Genomic DNA, 18,775 nt, shown 5'->3' with positions numbered 1-18,775 from the left:
TAAAGCAAACGCTACAACATTCACTTTGTGGTCTGCAGGCATCACTCTCACCAAGGTAATGATGACAGCGTTGAGTGGTTAGTCTTCTATTTAGCATATTCATTTTAGTTTTTGCAATAAGAATAACAATTTAGGAAAAAAATAGTGGCACAAACCCTTTAGTCAACAGGGAAACAACAGGGAAAGTAGTCGGGTAGTTAGAGAGCAATTTTGTCCTACAAAGTAATTGTGGGACAGCAGGTAGACACCAAACCTAGCATCTATCTAAATGACATACTCAGCAAACAAGCATGAGAGGGGGATGAGTGCTGGAGTCTGAGGAGATGAAGCTCAAATGAGAAGTGACTGCAGTTGTGACTACAGTCACTCCCTATTTGATCTGTCTTGTTACCCGGAATGCCCATATATGGACATATTGTGTCAGTCTCATGATAACATTGAGATCCCTGATTTCATCAATATAACCAGTGTGGTTGTGGGAGTCACACTTGCAAATGAATTCCGTCCTTGTCCCTTTTATGCCCATATTACGGAGATTCCTTATGTCATCAATATTAAGCCCATATGTAACCAAGGTCATGTAGCCAGGTTACCAGTGACTTGATTAACTAATAAATAAGGATATTCTGTCTGAAGTATGAAGAGGAGCAAGTCTACCTAACTTGATTTATCCTGTGAAGACTGACAGGTGAATTCCCCAATCAGACAACACCCCTCACCTTTCCCCGCCCTTTTCTGCCCCATGCACTGCAGTGTATCCTCATTCTCACAGAACCCACCTGCACTAGTAGTACTACAGGAGAGAGAGAGAGAGAGAGACAGAGAGAGAGAGAGAGAACTGAGTCACAGAGCCCAATGAATTGATAAATTTAGCTAAAATAAATATAGTAGCCACTCAGACAGCACACACACACCTTGCCATCAACTCAGCGTTCCAGAGGGAGTTTATTTCCAATTACTTTGTTGAGTTGCTACAAACTTTGTTGGCTACAGCTAAACAGCCATGAAGGTTAGCAGTGGTTAGCAGCTAATTGGCTAAGCCTTTTGAAGCACTATGCCTTTGATCTTAGCGCAAATGTTTGGCTAACTGCAAGCATACTGTTCCAAGCTAATCTACCTGGTTAACCATATGGGATACAGTTTGCATTCTAAATGGAACAGAATCATTGTATTTAATCAATGTAGATGGCTGTGTTGCTTTCATTTTCTTTTTGTACATATTTGGCCTTTGATAAAATAGGCTGCTGATCGACATTATTTTCATTTTCATTTCCTAGTGTGTGCTGGGTTTGCCCTTTGTCTGCATCACCAGTCCTGTTGTTTAGAGGAGCAATTTATTTGGATGCCATTGGTGAGAGAGAGGTTTTCATAGTAACTTGCAACCTGGCGGTCGCAATAAACCCCTTGAGATGCAAGTCTTCCAGGGGGTCCTCAGGTAGCCTCTCAAGCCATCCCGAGCTACGTCATCACCAATGTGCTTCCTTTCTCGCTCTGGTGTCCCTCCCATCGAGCCTCTTTATTAGAACTTGCAGGGTTTCAAGTTCCAATCAAAAGGCTGCATTTCGAGCGAACCCGCCTCACACCGCTCCTGATTGGTCGAGCGGCTGCTACAGCTCTCGCATTTTGTAAACAAAAATGGTGGACCCCATGTCCGACGCAAGTTCACAAATCGCAAATAAAAGCTGCATTAAGCGAAGTTTTATCTGAAATCAACGGCATCTCATAACTTAAAAACGAACAACAGTTTGCACCTTTGGAATTTCTGTCTGGAAAAGACGTATTTGATGTTCTCCCGACGATGTTTTGATGCGCTGATGACTACTGACTGGATCTGTCAGTCAAAGTGAGTAACTACGTCATCGCGTAATGCGGTCTATGGAGAACTCCCAGACTAGAGTCTGGCTGTTGCGAGGCTAGTCCTCAGGCACAACGCACAAACAACAACAAAACATGAAACGATCACACAACAATCCACAACACATCGTCAAAACATATAAGGGCTCTCACACCATCCCAGACCATTCTACATCTGTTACACCTGTCATCTAAAAATTATAATAGTAATAATAAATCAAGAAAATGAAGAAAAAAAATCAATTGAGTTGTCAAAAAAAAGAAATCAATTATGTAAACAGTGAATCAAACAAAGATATTTTGAAAACAGGAAATTAGGTATAGGCCTATTCAGGTATAGGCCTATTCACCTTATTCCTAGCCCCGCCCCCGGCTTCCTGTTCATATCCTGAAAGTTGCTAAAAAAAACATCATTTCGTTTCCTGTGCATTAAAGTGTCAGTAGATGACGTTCTGGGCTCTGAGCTCTGAATGAACCTGTGTTGCCATGTCTGCTTATAATAAGCAATTTGTGTCTTTAAAAAAAATAGTGTAGTTGCTTATTGGGCTTCTAATATTTTTTAAACCAGTGGTTCCCAAAACTTTTCAGATCTCCACATAGATTTGTGTTGTTAAAATGTTTCAAAAATATTCAAAATGTTTTAGTTTTTTTCCTCAATATTTTTTAAATAGCAAATATACAAGCTCACAATGTGTCGCAATGTGACACATTGTGAGCTTGCTGATCTGCTATTTTCAAATGTAAATGTAAATGTAAAGTAGTAAAACTGTCGCTAGTTGCTTCTGTTGGGCTTATTTCTCTGGCAAAATCTGGCAACAGACCCTGTCACTTCCTTACTTGGGAGGAAGTGTAAAGATGTTCTTGAAGCAGCACACAGAGAAAAACTCTCTAGCACCCTCTGTAAAAGGCAATGGCAGCCTCCCTAGAGAGGGCCAGGAATAAGGTGAACAATGGTTAATCAATCCCTTTCTCCCCTTATGCCATGCACCGTCCCCACCCTCGTTTCTTTTCTGTTCATTACTTCTACAAACGTTTTTTTGTCCCGATCTGTACGCATGCGTGTCTTGGGCCATGGAAGAACGTATTAATCTTTCATGCCGACTGGCCAAAAGGCAGGCCTGTCACAAAATGCAAATAACAGATTAACATAACATCACAATACGTTGTGGGTCCAGGAAGAAGTGATTACTGAAACTGGTCACATGCATCATTAAGTTCTATTAGCTAAAATGGCACTGCAACAATAGCTTCTCTGTCAGGTAGAAACCTCTTATGTCCAAAACTTTACTTTTTACTTTTCAAGAAATGGAAAAAAGAACCATTGGGTGGTATTCAAATGGATATAGTCACAAGCTCTTGTTTATAAGTTTCATTAATTCAAAATGTATAAAACCTAAAGACACATTTAACCACTTCCACTTAAAAATGATCAGAAATAGATGAATGAAATACAAGCTCACAATGATTTCATTGCGACATGTTGTGATCTTGTAGATCGGCTATTTTTCCTACTTTTGTTTGACATTGTATGATATGAAGTAAGGCATTAAATTCTACTCATTGAACTTTAATTACCAATGTGTTTTCTCTTTATGAGCTCATTGTTTTGTTGATTTCACTTCAAGGAAAAAATCCCTGCTGGAAGTTGGTTGTCTTTCAATGATAAAAAATCAAACCTCGGTTCGAAGTGAAGCGGTGAACCTTTATTCTATGTGTTCTAGAGTTATGAACTCTGTGATCTATACATCTATACAGTTATGGACTCTGTGATCTATTCATTCTTTATATATTCTGAATTCTACATTCTTTATATATTCTGAATGAATATATAAAGAATGGAGGGCCAAATTATCATGTGAAGCTTGACCAATCCTTAAAGTATCCATTCATCAGACCGGGAGGGACACTACACACATATTCTGGACGTACAGGACAGATAAAACCTGTTCATTCTGAACTGAAATGGCCATATATGGACTTGGGACTTTTTGAAAAAGCCTATTCATTCTGGACTGATATTCTGGACGTACGGGACAGAAAAAACCTATTCATTCTGGACTGGAGTGACCATATATGGACATGAGGTGACATACATTGTGTTTTTGAAAAACCCTGTTCATTCTGGACTGAGATCACCATATATGGTAATTAAACGGACATTCTGTTTTTGAAAAAGCCTGTTCATTCTGGACTGAAATGACCATATATGGGTGTGATACACACAAAGCCACTCATTGGAAGCGGTTTTCACCGCTTAAAAAATAAATAAAAAATAAAAATAAAGAAATACATAAAAATAAAAATAAAATAAAATAAATACAAAATAAATATTATATGTATATGTATATGAATATTAAATACCAGTGTAGAATAGCCGTTCCATAAAGGCTATAGGTTATTTAAGGCCATGTTTCAGGTTCTGAATGTACTGTGGGTTTAGGTGATTCTCATTTGTGATAGATCACAATATTCAGCTAGACTGCACTCTGTCGAGGTGCCAACTGCCTTGTGCACTTGTGGCCATGTACAGTATGGCCTACTTGTGTGCCAGCAGAGCGCGCCTTGTTATTTATATCAGGTCGCACTTGTTAATGGTGACGTCACCAAGAATGCTGGTCCCTCATTGGCTGTTGATGGTGACGTCAACAGGAATGCTGGTCCCTGACTGGCTACGGGCGTAAACACAAACCGATACGCGACAGATACGCAACCCGAACGCAGTACTTGCGCAATGTGCTGGGGCAAGTAATTCAATTATTATACAAACATACACCTTGATTTTCATGTTTAGGCAGAAACAGCTACTTATAAAAATGTACTTTATGTGTTGATGTACAGTACTGTAAAGTTAGCTCTGAGTTCCACATTTCTATCTATAGATGATTGCATCATTCTGTTGCCATAGGACCACTATTTAATTTCATACAGAGGGATGGTAAGCTAATGCTTGGTTCATACTCAGTTATGTGCAGGTGTCTGGTTTAACTAGTGGTTTAACAGCTAGTTTATGTTGTTTCCCTGGGTAACGGTTTCAAGAAGTTCACCCAGGTTGCAGACAGCACACTATTGCTCACAGAATGTAACCGTCTAAATATAGCTTGCTTGCCAGCTTCAGAGAACTGAGTAATATAATGAAGTGTCTCATTCGCTCATGTAATTTAGTTGATAACGGTATTAAATAGAAATCAAAGAAATATGTTATATATGAAAATATGTGACTGATTTACTTTACAGACAGTGGGTGCTCAGGCCTGTGATGTTTGCATGGCACTTACAGTATGTCATATATATGGACCTTGCAGCTACTGTAGCTTATTTAATGAAACAACAACCCCAATTCCATAGATATAAAACGTTATTCAACATTACCTTTTCAATGATGATGCCGGAGTTTTGTTTACAAATGACACCAATGAAGAACAATCAGATTATGACCATAGATAATGCTATTATAGAGTAGAGTAGTAATGTACATTACTACTGCCATGTATATTACTGATTACAGCACTCAACAACCCAGTAATGACATTGTTTTCAAGTTCAGTAAGCTAATATAGAGCTCAAAATAAAGTTTAGTAATGTTTTAAATAAATAGATAGAACCAATTACCAACCAACCACACACTGACACAACTTGGCATACACATGTTAACACACATGCATCTACAGTACATAGCTAACCCCGAATGTGTCACTTTGAATAACACATCATATTAATTAACATCACTTGTTAACATCTTTCCCTGTGCCTTTTCATGATTTTCAGTAAAAGCTAATTAAAAGATAATCCTTGACTTGAAGCATGATTTCTCTAGCTATCTTACAACTATTAAAATCAAAATCGTCTTGTATTCTATACAGGCACAGCTTTTCTTACACTCATTAGAATACTTTGAATAAAAAAACAATACTGATATATTGGTACAAAACAAGACAACCAATTACAGCAAGCTAAGAACAGCACCTGCCAATATGGTGCCACTCTGGAAAGGGGATTCAACATGTCGCCTCTATGGTTTTAGTCCTATCTCTCTACCCGAGTCATCTGTAATCACAGCAGTTGCCAACAGCTGCTGTTGCTATGTTTGATATTCTGTTGAACAGCATATCAAACATCCAACTGAAACTGTCTATAATTATTGCAGAAGGCTTTTATATATATATATATATATATATATATATATATATATATATATATATATATATATATATATATATATATATATATTATCTTTTGGTCCATCATTGTAGCAAATGGCGAGTTGACTCAATTTAGTGCATCTCTATACTCTAATTACTCTTACTTTACAAGCACCACCAAATTGCTGTATAAAGTTGTCGATAACATTTTAGACTAGTATACCGCATAATGCAATACTTTACTGTATTGCTTATATTCTTCCCACCCAGGATGACCATACTATTTTCAAACTCCTAACCCCTTTCTATTTCAACCGTGAGCCTGGTATGCCTTTTTTGGGGGCATGTCATACATACAAACAATGTTCTCAAATAGCAGATCTACAAGCTCACAATGCATTGCTGTGAGAGGAATTGTTTGAGAAGTAGGGCCTAATGTACACGTTCATGTACAGTACAGTATGTGCATTGCAGATATGGACAGTATGCACACCATAGAGGTTTTCACTGGGATGGGGACAATTATTTTAGCACACTAATGACTGCAGCTTTCATCCATGTATGCACTCAAAACAAGTACTATTTGAATTGTAGTAAGTGAAAGTAAGTGAAATTGGTAGTGAATTCTGATAACCAGGACATGTTTCTGTTTTACTAGACAGACACCCAGCTTGAAACCTGGACAATCCTGGCCAAAGCATGATGTCTGGTCACCATAGACGCACCTCATCTTTACCCGGACAGCCTGGGCAGGCCTACAGTTCCTGGTGTTTCCCTTGCTGAATGTCCCCAAAGCACAGTCAGCCAAATCTGTGCTGGCCTCTTTCACCGTGTGAAACAGCCTGGAGGAACTAAGAAGAGATGACATTTAAAGAATTGGATCTCCTCTCCAAATCTGAATGTGAGTTCAATATACTGTTTTGTTTTTATGGCTATATGGACAATATTTGAATTGAAAGATTGACGTGTCTGTCTGGCATTTAAAGACAGAATTTCACCTTTTTTGTATCCGCCTGGCCGAAGGTGTGGCTGAGACTATGTTTTCGCCATGTCTGTCCGTTCCTTCTGTCCGTCCGTTTGTCCATTCGTCCGTCCGTTCGGGTGTGTGTGTGTGTGTGTCCGTCTGTACAGTATGTCTGTGTACAGCTAATCTCCGGCACCGTTGGCCCGCAATCACCGTGAAACTGCGCACTCACACTACCCGGAGGCCAGAGCAGTATTTAGGAGAGTTGGTCCCCGGGGTCTTTGCCACGTTTTTGTTGAAATCTTTAATTAACAACAATTCATTTATCTTTGTAGTTATTTGATAGAGGAGTTCAATCAGGCTCCAGGACTGGATAAATGCACAAAGGAGCAGCTGTTAAAAGTAGCAGAGCACTTGGAGCTCTGAGACAAATTTTCAAAGGTTAAGGTCAAGATTTTTATGATGGACAGCTTAGAGCCACACCAGAGCCTCCACCAGAGGATGAGACCCTAACCGAAGTGACTGCACTAAATGGTAAACATCCTTCATTTTAAGTACCTTAGAGTGTTTAACCTTTGAACAGCAAAAGGAAATGCTTCAGGTGACACTTGAGAAAGAGTTGGACGGGATGGAACAAAAAACGGAATTGTTAAAGTAAGTGGTTTTCACTTAACCTTGAGTGTCATCTGCTCGTCTCCCATGGTTGTCATGGTTGAGCCAGTTCATGACAATTATAACTGTATGTTAATACAGGGGCGTCACACCGAATTCTGGGCCCTGGGTACAAGGATTCACTGTGGGCCCCCCATGAATGTTAACTATTGAAAAATAGCAGATATACAAGCTCACAGCGCGGAACCGAGTGCCGCGCTGCAAGCTTGTAGATCTGCTATTTTTGAAAAATTGTGTAAATGTGTGCAAGAAACCCATGTTTCCATGTCAGTGATGCTCAAACTTTTTCATGTGAAGGACCCCCAAAATGATATGAATTTGGCCACGGACCCCCATTACAAAATATCTAGTTCCAGGCAGGGACCCCCCAGAAGCAGAATTTGAGTTACAACCGTTCGCTTTGAAAATACATATATTCAAAGATTTGCACACATTTTCACGACTTTTCAAAAATAGCAGATCTACAAGCTCGCAGCGCGGCACTCGGTGCCGCGCTGTGAGCTTGTATACCTGCTATTTTTCACTGGTTAAAGCAGTCAATAATTTCTAGGCCTAAATGGGTTAATACAATATAAGTAGCACATCTGCAGTGGCTGGAGGTCATCTCCATACACTTCATTCCATTGAGAACTGTAGACCCTGAGGTCGGGTAGACTGGTTGACCTGAAGTCCATGAGTGCAGTACAGTATATCCCCTGTCCAATCGAGGGGTTGCCTCTTGGTTGACCCGGAGAAATGATTGAGGTCGCTCATATGCGGGGTCTCACCGGGGTTCAACATAAAATGTACGGATTGCAGCTTTAACGACAACATATGTGATCATCTGACATCTCAAATGGATCCTGCTGAACTTGTGAACTGTGCATATAATAAGCGCGTGTGTGTGCGTGCGTGCGTGCGTGCGTGAGCGTGCGCGCGTGCGTGAGCGTGCGTGCGTGCGTGCGTGCGTGTGTGTGTGTGTGTGTGTGCGTGCGTGCGTGCGTGTGTGCGTACGAGTGTGTGCCTGTACGCATGTGTGTGTGTGTGTGTGTGTGTGCGTGCGTGCGTGTGTGCGTGCGAGCGGGTGCCTGCACGCATGTGTGTGTGTGTGTGCATGCACGTGTACATACAGAGCCTCACTTGAATCCAAAGTGCCCTGAGGGGGTCACAGCAAAACCACTCAGAGAATGAATAAATAACCTCCCTCTCTTTTTCTGTGATTATGCTTCTGTTGTCTCCCTCTCTCCCTTTATGTTTCCGTTGCTCTGTGATTCCGGAAGGAAAGCGTTCCATTCATTTATTTTTCATGTCTCTTGTGTAGGTTTCATCTGTGAGCCATATAAGGTTCTGTTCGCCCTCTCGGAATAACAAACCCGACATATCCAGTGGCGTCAGTTCAGCAAAAGCTAAAATATGGCAACATGACTGGTGTCTTGCACGCGCACCTTTGCGCGCGTGCAAGACACCCGTCATGTTGCCATCACTGGCGCCTGTTTATTGGAGCCAAGGGGAGCAAAGGCTCCCCCAATCTGCCGGTAGGGGGAGCCCGGCTCCCCCCCGTCCCGTCCCGGGCCGCGCTTCTACAATATCTTTCAATTAATTAATTCTGCGACTGGTGGAATGACGACGCGTGCCACGGGAGCTCAGACAGAGAGAGAGAGAGAGAGAGAGAGAGAGAGAGAGGGAGATACTGTTTTAAGAAGAGCTAAACCAGGCGTGTCCGTCTTCCTTTAACGTTCGGGTAAGAACACACTCGCTCCATGGTTCCCCCCCATGGCCTGGGCTTGGGCTAAGCCAGGAACCCACTGCAGCGAGTGTGTGTTCTAGCCCGGACGGTAAAAAAAGACGGAACGCTGCTGTGTGATATTGCTGTTGTTGTGTGGTTACTGGAGTAATTAAGTAAAACTCGGAAGAAGTTTTGCGGCGAATATGGTTAACAGAACGGCAACTTTTGGAATTTGGATGGTTCAGATGGAGGAGGAATTGAGATAGCAGGAATGGAGAAATGGGTGAGTTAATATGAACAGAACTGAACAGAACTGACTGCCTGGTGTTAGCATAACATCCAATGTGAAGCCCCAAAGGCACCCGAAAATTACTTAATGAAGGAAACCCGCCTTAGTTGACTTTATACCCGAAATTATCCATTTTAAACGACTTTATATCCGCAAATACCCGATTTTTCGCGGCGAAATGTCCCCTGTATTTGTGCTCCCCCTAGTGGGGACGGAGTTAGGCGCCGGTGGTTGCCATACATTAGCAACAGGCATGATGAATTTACTTTAAGAAGTACATTTAATTCTTTTCCCCCTGTAGCCAAGGTATGGCAGCTGGCACCAGCCATACCTTGGCACACCCAATTGACGCCTCTGGGCATATCCCCCTCTGCACAGTAAAGTCCTCAGTGTTCATTTAACTCTGGGGTCCATATGGCTACATTTTACACTCTCAGAGTTACAGATGGATACATTTAACACACAGCAATGCATGTTACAGTGTACCGGCATTAGACAGTACATTTGTGATGGTCCATTTAAATCTCCCCAATTGCATCTGTGTGTAAAGTGAACTGTATCTGTGTGTGTGTGCATCATGCATGCGTGCGTGCCCACTGCACATGTACATACAGAGCCTTTGACAATAATGCTAGTCATGCCACCTAGAAAAACATATCGTCACTGTTGGGAAGAAACCTTGTATCTCCAAGTTCCAAATGTGTACGTTTTTTGGTAAAGCAAAGCCCTGCTTCATCATACAAGCACAACGCCTCGCGATGCGAGACATTGTGTGCTTGTAGATCGGCTGTTTTCACTAGTTTCGTTAATTTTTTTAGATGATAAATACAAAACGGTTTTGGACATACAAGTTTTCCACCCGACAACGACGATATGCATGGGCCGACCTGATAACCAAGTGAGTGGGAAATGCCCAGTGAGTTCCCGGTTCACCCAGATCCTTTGCTATCACATTCCCCTGCTCTCTCTCTCCTCTCATACAACTGTCGCTCTCTGTAGCTGACAGATGACAGGCTAAACAAATGTGTCAAGATATTAATACAAATAAATAAACAAACATGCATGTGCGGCGCACACAGGCACACACAGACACACACACACAGATTAAGGAACCAGAACAGTAGCAGCGTCTACATTGGTTTCATGCCCGGAGAACATGATGCTCACTGGTCCTCAACATTTATAATGAGGAAAATATGGAGTCCTTTTAAGAATTGAATCAGGAGGAGTCGAGCCAGTGGAGTAGAAGAAAGACAAAACAACGAACTAGTGTGTGTGTGTGTGTGTGTGCGTGTGCGTGTGCGTGTGCGTGTGCGTGTGTGTGTGTGTGTGTGTGTGTGTGTGTGTGTGTGCGTGCTTGTGTCTGTGTGTCTGTGTGCGTGTGCACGTGCGTGCGCGTGCGTGTGTGCGTGTGGCTGTCTTTATGGGTGAGTGGTTTGACCTTGGCTCTCGCCTTGAATAGAGATGACCACATGTGGCCTGCTTGTGTGTGTGTGTGTGTGTGTGTGTGTGTGTGTGTGTGTGTGTGTGTGTGTGTGTGTGTGTGTGTGTGTGTGTGTGGGTGTGGGTGTGTGTGTGACAGGAGTGGCAGAGCGTAATGATTTGGGTCATGGGTGGACATCTCAGGAATTCAGGAAACACAAGGTAATTGTCAGGACACGATCCCTTTGCCTTTCTTAACACGAGGCACGCATGCACACTGGCCTCGTGGCAATATGCACGCACTGTACACACACGAAAGCTCGCTCAAGCAGGAAAACGGGCAAGGCTTACATACATCATACTGACTCGCATTTGGATGCAAATATGAATGTCAAAATCCTTCATGCTGGATGCAGCACTAGGTCGCACAAAGTCAGCTGCAATTTAAAAATGTCAAGTTTGTGTGTGTGTGTGTGTGTGTGTGTGTGTGTGTGTGTGTGTGTGTGTGTGTGTGTGTGTGTGTGTGTGTGTGTGTGTGTGTGTGTGTGTGTGTGTGTTTGTGTGTGATGCCTGTGTGCGTGCTAATATAGCAATAAATAGCAATACATTTACCCCCATTGATTCCGGATGGGCACCCAAATGCATTTGGGTCCCCATCCGGAATGAATGAGGGTACATCTACTATAATCACATTTTTGTCTGGAATGCGACAAATACATAAACATATTATTGAACTCAAATCTCCATGACGTGAGTAATCAATGGGAAAAAAGTCATTTTGGGGGTGAACTACTCCTTTAATAACTAGTACTATTCTTTTTTATGTCCAATGTATTTAAGTTCATAAAGTAAACATAAGAACATATAAATGCATTTGAAATTAAAGGCAAATTTTACTTTCCAGGATTCCAATTCAAAAATAGCTAAAAGATAATTCACGATTCCAATTCAAAAATAGCACATCTAAGCTCAAAACACATTGTGACGTGTTTTGAGCTTGTAGATCGGCCTTTTTTGCTATTTTTATAATGCATTGTGGCCCTCTGGAGTGAGTGTGAAAATATAGTGTCCCTCTCCATCATCAAAGTTGCCCACCCCTGGTCTAAATAAGTGGTCATGTCGTTAGTCGGTACATTTGCATGGCTGCTGCAGCTGAGCGTGCCATCACGGTGGCCCTCTGGGTCATGTGTGGTGTATTCCTGTCAGCGCAGGCAGGTAACATGGTGTAACATATCCTCAACCTTCCGGCCGGGGCTGATGTCACAACCTGTGACCAGAACACGCAGCGGGCCGTCGGTCCTGCTAATTGAATTATGGGAGTGCAAAAAACAGGCATCATACAGGATTCATGTCAAACCTGCCCCTGAGCAGTATGACAGGCAGGCCTGGCTGTCTCTGGATATTCAGAGAAAAACATGCACCGCACGTATGCGTGGTCATGTGCGTGCATGCGCTCACGTGTGCGTGGATGTGATTATATGTTGGTACTCAGTGTGTGTGTGTGTTTGTTTGTTGTTTGATTGTGTGCGTGCGTGCGTGCGTGCGTGCGTGTGTGTGAGATTATGTGCACATCAATGTACTGACTGTAGTGTATGCGCGTGTGTTTGATGCAAGTGTGCATGTATACCATGTGTGTTTGTGTGTACATTGCCGCGAGGCTCTAAATAGAGCACTCTAATTTCCGTCTCTGAGGAAAGTGTGATTGAACACAAACCCTTTTTGCCGGCGGGCCCAAACAGCCACGCACCATGACAGGGGAGATGAAAAAAGAAAATTCTTATTTTGTCCCCCCGCTTTTCTGTTTTTTCCCTCCATCTTTATTCTTTCTTTGGCCTCTTCAATGCCTCCTCTACCCATTCTCTCTCTTTCATCTTTAATGTGCTTTTTTTTCTAATTGATTATCTTTCACTCTTCCGCTATTAGTCTTTTCTTTTCAATCTCCATCCAGCCTAAGAAGTAATACATTGAGGATCTATTTCAGAGATTGCTTTTTTGTGTGTGAATGGGCTTCTGGGCATCTGGGATTGTGTGTGTGCGTGTGTGCGTTTGTGCGTTCATTTGTGTGTGTGTGTGTGTGTGTGTGTGTGTGTGTGTGTGTGTGTGTGTGTGTGTGTGTGTGTGTGTGTGTGTGTGTCCATTCGTGTATGTGTGTGTGTGTGTCCATTCGTGTGTGCGTGCGTGCGTGCGTGCGTGCGTGCGTATTCATTCGTGTATGTGTGTGTGTGTGTGTGTGTGTGTGTGTGAGTGTGTGTGAGTGTGTGTGTGTGTGTGTGTGTGAGAGTGTGTGTGTGTGCGTGTCACCTGGACCATCTGGCCTCAGACAGACCTGAGCATGGCTACCATCACAACAGATTAGAAGGAGGTGGAGGGGAAAGCTCCTCTTCTCTCCTTCATTTAACTTATCCCTCCTTATCCCCTTTGCTTCATTTCACCTGCTCCACTTATTCACTGCATATGTGTATATGCATGCATGGTTGTCTACGCGCGCCATCACATTGGTGCGTTCCTGTGTGCATGGGTGTCAGTGTGGGAACGCTCCATTGCAGAGCTTTGTTTGATGTGCGACTGCCTAAAGCATTGGTCAGTAATTGGACACAGCTCAGCCCTTTGGTTCTGAAAAGGGTGTGATCAGTTTTAAGGCAATGGTCAAAATAATAAAGAATCTCCACTGGGTCTCTGCGTGGCTAACCCTGATGCTAATGAGTCTGAGCACTCCACTGATTGGAAAAGATAAATAAGGCTAATGGGCAAAAAACAGCATCAGTTTAGGCCGAAGCACTGAGACGGAGATAAACATGCAGAGGGGGGAGGGTAGAGAGAGAGAGAGAGAGAGAGAGAGAGAGAGAGAGAGAGAGAGAGAGACAGACAGACAGACAGACAGACAGACAGACAGACAGACAGACAGACAGACAGACAGACAGACAGACAGACAGACAGACAGACAGACAGACAGACAGACAGACAGACAGACAGACAGACAGACAGACAGACAGACAGACAGACAGACAGACAGACAGACAGACAGACACACACACACACACACACACACACACACACACACACACACACACACAGAGAGAGAGAGAGAGAGGGGGCTATCCTCATCTGTTCATCTGCTCAATTCTCTTTGGCATTTGCTCCCCATGAACGGCTGTGAACCCAGGTTTTGCATGCCAAGGGAGGAAGTCCTGTGTGTGTGTGTGTGTGTGTGTGTGTGTGTGTGTGTGTGTGTGTGTGTGTGTGTGTGTGTGTGTGTGTGTGTGTGTGTGTGTGTGTGTGTGTGTGTGTGTGTGTGCGTGCGTGCGTGCGTGTGTGTGCGTGCGTGCGTGTGCATGTGTGTGTGCACGTGCATGAGTGCGTGCATGCGTGCGTGCACGTGGACTTCATTGCTAGCCGCAACCCACAACAAGATATCATTTAGCTACTCAGTACAGAAACGTTCTACTGAGTGTTAAAATATAATCCCAAACACTGCCAACACTGTGTCTTTTCACAGGTATAGAATGAGTTAGGATGTCCAAATACAATTGTAATATTGCCGTATATTATACTGTATATTTTTTAATTCAATCTGACCATCCACTCTAATCGTGAACAATTAACTTGCTACTTTTCTGACTTTGACAAACATTCGTAACCAATGTAAAAGAGTATCAGTGTGTCATGACATTAAACTACATGCACACCGGCATTTTCTGCTATTACAGTATAATTGGGGTCTTTGGGGACATTTATTATTACACCAAAAATAACAAACTAACTGCAGTGACAATTAAATACATGCTGATAAATGTCTGTGGTTTTCATGGATAAACACAACTGTGAATATAATGTATCCCCCGCCCCCACAGTTACCCATAAGTAATGATGATGATAGTGTATTACATGACCTCAGCATCACAGAACATTTTGAACACGGTTTCTATTTTGATAACATTGTTGGACATCCTTTTTTTTATTACGTTTTCTAACTGATCAGTCCTGGAAGAAAATTAATTCTACAATAAGACCAACATGATGATGGCAGTCTGTTTTTGATAAAGCAGATGAACTTTCAGTCAACTCTTACCCAGGCCCTGCACAGGTTCAAGGCCTTTTGAATGTCACCGCAATACCAGAGAAGCCATAATAGTTGTCAATCAACTAGAAACACTGAGGTGAACATTTACATTTAGATACATTCGTGCAGTTGACGTGCTGGCCATTGGGAAAAGCGGGACAACTCCCGAACGGCCGGTTCATTCCCGGCCGGTCCAGGCCGGCCATTAGGAAAAAAATAAAAAATAAAATGTCGGGCTTTGTTCCATTTTGGGGGCTGGGCGGCCAACAAAGTAAATCGTCACTGTCGGGCAGAAACCTCGTATCTCCAAGTTTCAAATGTGTACATTTTTTCGCAAAGCAAAGCCCTGCTTCATCATACAAGGCCGTCGCACAAACCAATGGGGGTCCAGGGACTACAGATGAAAATTAGCCCACGGCGGGCTAACTCTGGCTCATTTACATTGAAGTGAAAACTGACATGTCCATTAATGAGCACGGTCCCTGTCAAATAAACAGATCTTAACTCTTAACAAACGTAGTTAAAACAGCAGATCTACAAGCACACAACGCCTCGCACCGCGAGGCATTGTGTGCTTGTAGATCGGCTGTTTTCACTAGTTTAAATCACTTTTAAAATGATAAATACAAAACAAACGGTTTTGGACATACAAGGTTTCCACCTGACAATGACGAAATATAACTCATGTAATTGGCCCACTGGCTTGTCACTTTGTCACAAATCTTTGAGTAGCAGCAGCGCTATAGAGAGAAATCTCTCTCTATAGCGCGCAATGAGGGCCTCTCCATCTCTTTTTCCCTGGCTGAATCAGGGGCCCAGCATGTCCCTGCATTCATTCAGCACAACCATGCACTTGAGTGTAGAGCTATGCGGTAACCGCTTTCCATCACAATTATCAGCACACATTCACGGGGACAAAATGAACGAGAGATGAAAATGGGGAAAGAGGTGTAATCGCAGAATAGATAATTTCTGCTATTACAGTATAATTGGGGACTTTGGGGGGCATTTATTATTACACCAAAAATAACAAACTAACTGCAGTGACAATTAAATATTTGAATAGTGAAGGCAGTACCTTTTCAGGTTGTGATTAAATGCAATGAAAACCAATATATTATGATGCCGGCCTGGCACAACAATGCAATGTAGTCTACTAAACAATACTTTAAGACTAATAAATAAAATGTACAGTATATACTGTGCCATTGGATAGAGCTGGGAACAAAAATATAACAGCCCTAAATACTGTATTTCTGGAGATGAGCACAATGAGTCAATGTATTAGTTTGGAAGTCACACAAGTTAGCTTTTAACATGGTATTAGTAGCCATTGCCATCTAGTGGTGCTGAAAGGGAATGGAAGTTTGGACACTTAGCAGTTGTTAACAGTGCAGGTGAGAGCTGACCTTGAGTATGTCATTGTGGACATAAATATCCATTTGAGTTCCAATACACAAATACAGCTAAACAAACATGCACATATTGTACACACATCACACAAATTTGTGTGTGCTTGCTCAGCACACGCATGCACACGTGCACACACACACACACACACGCACACACAAGCAAGGAGATTATTTCTTTGGGGGGGACACTGATGACACCCCCAAGCAGGGGGTCTGTGGGGCCTCCCCCCGAAACATTTTAGTAGATGCTATTTCCTATGTTCTGGTGAATTTTGGGAGTTTGATACTTATCTGGCTTTGTTAGCATTGGAAAATGTCTTCCATTAAAAAGCTAAAGCTAGGCTTAAAGGAGCTATAGTCAACTTTTTCTTGAAAAACGGATGCTAAAATTAAAATAATGTTTCGAAAATATTTTATAAAAATCAAACCTCGGTTCGAATTGAAGCGGTGGACAGATAAAACTTCTATTCTGAATGTATTTGGAGAGCTGGTATGACAGTTGGTATAATAGGTTTAAAAAATAAAATAGATTAAAACACATACATTAAAATAAGAATTTGTAATTAAATAAATACATAAATAAATATAAAGTATTTAAATAAGACAGATAAACCCTGAAGGCCAAATTATCATGTGAAGCTTGACCAATCCTCAAAGTATCCATTCATCTGACCGGGAGGGACACCGCACACATATTCTAGATGTACAGGACATATAAAGCCTATTCATTCTGAACTGAAATGACCATATATGGACATGGGACACACATTTTGCTTTTTGAAAAAGCCTATTCATTCTGGACTGATATTTTACACGTACGGGACAGGAAAAACCTGTTCATTCTGGCCTGGAGTGACCATATATGGACATAAGGTAACGGACATTCTGTTTTTGAAAAACCCTGTTCATTCTGGACTGAGATCACCATATATGGTAATTAAACGGACATTCTGTTTTTGAAAAAGCCTGTTCATTCTGGACTGAAATGACCATATATGGGCGTGATACACACAAAGCCATTCATTGGAAGCGGTTTCCACTGCTTCAAAAAAATAAGCTTCATATATATGTGTTTCTATTCAAAAATGACCACAAAAAGCGTAAAATAATGATAAAATAATAATTTTGGCCATTGTCAGACCGACACTTTGTTTACATTCTAGTCTATAGACTAGGATGTAAACAAAGTGTCGGCCCTACAATGAAAAAGTTGACTATAGCTCCTTTAAAGATGCAGAAATTAATTTGATGACTGAAGCAATTAAAGACCCATCTTTAATAATAACCATTTATTACTTAAAAGTGAATATCCTATGGCTTAAGGGAGGACCGGACGGCCGGCTAGCGGACAAAGTCACGTCACGTTCATGTCACCATAGCCTGCTGTATAATTACAGCTATGCCAAAAGTAAGACGGAATTCATTTACAAGTGTGACTCGCGTGATGGCAACAAAACTTGCAATTTCCCAGAATTGCATCTCTCTAGTCTTCCATCTTTCCAGAACTTTATTTTGCCACACTACTCCTCAGGGCCGTAGCGCGTCTAATCGGCGCTCTAGGCGAGCTCTCTCGAATGCGCCCCCCCCCCCCCCCACTCCAGCGCGCGCAAAGCGCACGCGCGATTTTTGCGGGTTTTGCCGTGAATTTAGTCGGTTTTGGGCCGGTTTTGGGCTGGTTTGGGTCCACTCCCTCCATTTCGGTGCCCCCTCGGCACCCCCTCTAGGATGGCGCTCTAGGCGACCGCCTATACCGCCTATAGCTAAAAACGGCCCTGCTACTCCTCCACTCCTCCCACAGTTTTGGTGTCACGCACTTGGAGTGCCACCAAAACTATCAAATCGACAGCTTCATCTGGAATTGTGTGCTTGCATTTTGCTAAGAGATACGTTATATAGTTTAATTTATATTAATTTATTAGTTAATTAATTATCTCCCTTGACTTGAATGGGAAAATCCTAAAACTCACGTACTGTATTATTGGTGAATACATTTCCCCCATTACTTTGATGGGGGAAAAAAGGCGTGTCACGGCAACCAAACCTTCTTCAATTAAAACTGGACCGAAATGGACTGTTAAGGCTTCATTTGGGACCATCTTTAACCACAGTATTTTACTGTGTAGGCTATATAATGTGGTTTGAAAATTGATTTCCATCATTTTTAAATATGACTATATTGCACTGAGTGAGGGTTGGTCCAGGCTTTTTACTTAGCTTTAGATAAAGATATCATAATGTGATGGGGGTGTGCGTATCGC

The sequence above is a fragment of the Nannobrachium achirus genome, assembly GCF_963921795.1.
Source record: "Nannobrachium achirus genome assembly, chromosome: 3".
NCBI lineage: Eukaryota > Metazoa > Chordata > Actinopteri > Myctophiformes > Myctophidae > Nannobrachium > Nannobrachium achirus.
Note: the sequence above shows the minus strand (reverse complement) of the source record.